This window comes from Macrobrachium nipponense, chromosome 28 (genome assembly GCF_015104395.2).
Source record: "Macrobrachium nipponense isolate FS-2020 chromosome 28, ASM1510439v2, whole genome shotgun sequence".
Lineage (NCBI taxonomy): Eukaryota > Metazoa > Arthropoda > Malacostraca > Decapoda > Palaemonidae > Macrobrachium > Macrobrachium nipponense.
The window spans coordinates 6,235,401-6,240,838 of NC_087217.1; positions in this window are offsets into that span (position 1 = coordinate 6,235,401).

Consider the following 5,438-nt stretch of genomic DNA (forward strand, 5'->3'; position numbering starts at 1 on the left):
TCTAGGCTTCCTAAAATGTACAGGCAGTCCCTGGTTTACAATGGGGGTGATGTTCTTGAGATGCGTCGTAAGCCAGAACGTCATCGAAAATCGTTAAAAATCCCAAGAAAACATTACTTTTAATGCTTTGGCTGTATTGAAAAAATGTGTAAACTGCCTTTTTTATTGTATTTTTCATTAAAAAAACTTCAAATATTGATTATTTTGCCTTTTAGAGTCATATTCTTTCCACCAAATTAGCGTTGTAAGAGTCGTAACCCTGGAACATGAGTCGTAAACCTGGAAATAATTTCTGATGAATATAATTTAAAAGCATTGTAACCTCGGAACATCCTAAGCCGAAACTGTAGTAAACCAGTGACTGCTGTATATATTAACAAAGCCCACCAAACAAACTATATATAGTTATATTGCATATAGGTTCATTGTTTATCTTTTAAAAACAGATGGTATCTTAATATTATATAGTGTATTTAATAATTTATTATGGTAATTATAATTTTAGTTAACTATGGTTGCATCTATCTCTATCAGCAATGAGTCATTGCCATTCTGCTGGCCCAGTTGGGTACTATTTTAACATGTGCATTACAGGTATGGTATAAGTGAATGGTGCAATGAGTTACTGTACTGCTACTGCTGCAGCTTGGAATTAGACACATGCAGTTTATATAATCCTATTATATGACCTTTCCACTTTTGAACCTTTAATATACGATAACCAGAGAACAAGAATGATTTTAGTAACAATATATATTCTCCTAAATAACAGTCGTATGGAGGTAATAGGTATCGGTATCAGCTTTAAAAGTTGGTATCGGTATCAGCCAAAATTTGGTATTGGTGCATCCCTAATATTGAGGTCATTATTTCAGCAAGGTTAGGTATGAATCGTTGGTAAAAGTTAATAATTTCTGTAAATTCTTGGGCCTTGGTTGAGAGGGGCTCGGCACAGTTTGGGCTGCATTGGTGGCGCAAGAATTCCACTACTGGTTTTGCTCATTCCCATTTGTCTTTTCAGACTGTAAGTCCATTTTTTAGAGTATTTGCAGGACCTGCCTGAAATCTCTCATGTGGTGTTTGAGGTTGGGGTTGAATATCAACATCAGACATTGGAAGATCACACCCGAGTTCTGAAGGCTGAAAAAGTTGTGTTGAAGGTGTATATGCCGAAGTTGGTGATAATGGCCTTTTTTTTTTATGCCCTCCTTTGCGACTGGGACTTGGAAGTATCTCTTCAACAGGTTGATCTTCGTAAATATTTTGGTACCCTCATCTGGTTGGTTATGCTGGCGATGTTCGGCACTGGGGTATCTGTCAGGCACTGTCTTGATGTTGAGTCTCCGATAGTCGCCACAGGGTCGTCTAGCGCCATCAGGTTTTGGTACAATGTGTAGGGGAGACGCCCAGGGGCTGGAGGCTTTTTGGTATATTCCTGCCTGTTCCATATCCCAGAAGACTTGTTTGACGTGAGCAAATTTTTCTAGGACAGGTATGCCACTGGGGGACTTACATATTTAAATACCTCCAGGAATTCCTGTGGGAGGTGACTTATCTCTGGTGTGAATGGGGAAACAGGGGTGGGTCGTGTGATCAGCTGCTGTTTTGCTACATCTACCAGCATGTCGTGGGCTTTGAGGAAGTCTGCTTCTAAAAGTGCGATTGTTACACCTGCTGTAATGAATGTCCATTTGTACTGGTTCCCACAGAATGAGAATTTCATGGTCCTTTTACCTCTATTTTCAGCAGGGCTTGGAGTTGGATTGAGGTATCTATGCAGGTTGGCTGCATGAAGGATTTGAATGTGCTGGTGTCAACCAGGCACTCAGTATTTGATGTCTTGTCTATGATGAAAAAACACGTTATGTCTTTTTGCCTATACCTGGAAGAAACACAGCAAAGAGCAGGCGTGGTGTCTGCACACTGCTGACTTTTATTTTGTTGGGTCGCTGCTGTGACTCTTTTGCATGATTTTTAACATGCTGCAATCATTTTCGCATTTTCAGGTTTTGCACATGGACCTCCAGTTATAGAAACAAATATCTTTGGGACATTCTTCTGCTTAGGGCTTGTATTTTGGTTTGTTTTTCCGCCTGGAGCTTTGACAGTGGTGTATGGGGGTGCCGTGACCCTCTGGATTGCTGTCCTTCTCTGTGTCAGTCTGTTGCTGTGGCTGTGGGGTGGCTGCTGCTACGGTTGATTGTGGAGGCTCCGTCAACTTGTGGGCCAGGTGGACGGCATCAACTGTCTTCAAGAAATTGTCGAGGTCCATGGCTGATGTGTTAGGAATGGCAGAGGCTGTTTGGCAGAGTAATTTTGTGAGTAGGACCTCTCTCACAAGGTCCAATGTAGTATCATGGGTGGCCATCTGTGGCGGAGATTGTAACTAGCTTTCATAGTTGCTTGTAAGACATGTATGAACGGTCCACTAATCTCCAATTGCTTTGTCCCTACATTGTCTAGGAATTTTCCTATCTTCTTGAGGTGGACGGCATGCTGAAGGACAACCTTAGTTGGGCCTTCAGATGCTATCTGGCAGGAACTTGAGAATGGGGTTGGTTTTGCAGGATGAAGAAGAGATCTTCTTAGACCGGAAGATAGTCTCTGCTCTGAAGAACCAGGCCTCTGGGTGGTGGGTTGTAAAGGGCGGTAGACAGATGTTTGCTGCTGCAGTGTTACACGTCACTGGGTGGGCTGGTGCTGGCGGCAGTGATGTGGGCCACCTTCGGGCTCACCAGTATAATGAATAGGTGAGCAAGAAGCAGGATCAAAGTATTCTGATTTATTGACAAAAAATCTCCTACAGGTCAAGAACTTTTGCGAGTGGAAAAGTAGAATTTGACATTAGAAGAAAACAAGAGGGATGTCTTTATACAGTCAGACCTGAAGAATGGTTAACAATACTATATACAAATTAGGAAGAGGTTTAAAATACGTATGGTTAAAAAGCTGGCAATGTTCTACACATTAGTAAGTACAGTTTCTGACAAGGACATACAGATCACTCGAATCAGGAGCAAAGGATCTGTGTCTCCTGAGAGTCTCAGCTGCGTCTGTAGATTTGTTTTGAAGCGAAGATGGCCCTCAGGGTCAAGGCAACATTTCTGGACTTCACATGGCTATGTGGAGGGAATGGAGAGCAATAGTTGTTTAAAAGTATATAATTTGGAAGTATTGGAGGGGAATAGAGGATAGCCTAGAAACTACTGGAGAGTGAGTGAATAATTATTAGACAAGACGAGACCCAATATCCGAGACAGTGTGTGTACGAAATAGAGTTGAATGACAACCTGTGTACGGGCTTTCAAAGGTTGGTGATACGTCACTCTTTCGTTTAGGTTTACGAAGAGGTTAATGTGAAAGATAATTCTGCCTAAGAAGTTCATCCACGATCCAGAAATTAAATGATAAATGTTGCCAGTAATTGTTTTTTTTTTCTTTTGAGCCACTCAGTTAGTAAAAGGGGCTTTATGTTAAACAACACACACACACACACACACACACATACACACACACACACACACACACACATATATATATATATATATATATATATATATATATATATATATATATATATATATATATAGTATATATATATATATATATATATAGAGAGAGAGAGAGAGAGGAGAGAGAGAGAGAGACGAGAGAGACTTTGAGAGAGAGAGAGAGAGAGAGAGAGGAATAAGTGTGCAAAAAGCAAACCAAAGAGGAGAGGAGACTGAAAAGAGGAATTAAACGGTGCAAAAGCAGCTAAACGTCGAACCTCTGACTACACCAGTCGAATCGCTTCACTATTATCAAGAGATAAAAAATATTATCGGTGAACGATTCACTTTTCTCTAAAGAGCCCATGAACGCAATTGCGATTACTATTTTCTATGAACATGAATAATATTACTTTAATAATAATAATAATAATAATAATAATAATATAATAATAATAATATATAATAAATTTTAACAAATGATGAGAGAATGAACTGGAACAATGCCATTTTAATCAACAATACTATTTCATTCAAAAAAATCTTAGCCACTGCAAAGTTCCTATACTTCGAAAAACCAGGAGAGAGAGAGAGAGAGAGGAGGAAGGGAGAGATGAACGAGAGAGAGAGAGAGAGAGAGAGAGAGAGAGAATTTCTTTAAACAAGCAGCCTGACTACTTCATTTGCCTAATTGCCAGATAACCTACTACTCTTCAATGTCAAGCGTTGTGTGCGAAGCAAAATAGCAACACGGGGCATGAGAGGTCAGCTGGTTCCGTCTCTCTCTCTCTCTGGTGATAAAGTGACTGGGTGATTGTGGTTCTGTTGCTAAGCAAGCTTAACACGGAGCATCCTCACGTAGTTCCCAAATCCCCCGCCCCCCCTTCCGCTCCTAAACCTACACGCAGATCTCCAAGACCCCCTCCCTAGCCCCTCCCCTGAAAGGTGTAAAAATCCACTACTTGAGACACCGCTTCATAATCCACCTGTGACCCATAAACAACGATAATAATGTCGGTGGCGCCTCCTCAAAACAACCACTCCAGGGATATGGTGATGGCATTTCCTCTCTCTCGTACTTAAGGCTGCGAAGAAGCTGCTTCTTGTGTTTTACGGGAGGCAGATACGAGGGATGGTCCCGCCCCCTGATGATCATTCACTGTGTCAACAACTCGAGGTGATGACAGTAGCAGAAGGCGTGATTCCACACTACAGCCATATCATTTCTATGGGCGCAAAGACATGATCTTTGGTATTGTCTCCTCAATCCGTTCAAGATCGTAGAACGTTTTCCTGTCATTCTGCAAAACATTATGCTGAAGCTAATACACAGAAAAATCACAATGAATCTTTTTCTGTGTTGATTTTCTATATCAAAATCTTGAACACAAGTATCGGTAAATAAATATTTCACATCCACAGGCAGGGGAAGGGTGCAGAAACACTCACAGGTTCAGTTTATACATTATCATTAGTCATCGTTCTTGGCATTGATCACATCTTCAGGACATCTAAAATTACAAAATTTACAACAATATTTAAGTGTGAATAGTAATAAAAAAAAAATACTAAAGATAAAAACTAAAATTGAAAAATCAATTACACTTTATTATTACACCTGCACTCAAATACATTTTTGAAACTTGAAACAAACGGGCACACACACAAACATATACATACATATATATACTATATATATATATATATATATATATATATATCTATATATATCTATATATATATATATATATATATATATATATATATATATAGTATATAGATATATATATATATAATGTGTATATAAACATTAAGCTACAAATGTTGTTTAATATCCAATTGGCGCTGTGCTAATTGGGGAATGTTACCAAAGGGGAATTACAGTCGACGTTCAAATCATTCGGCTATTAAGCTTAAGGCTTCCAAATTAAATGTCACGGTGATGTG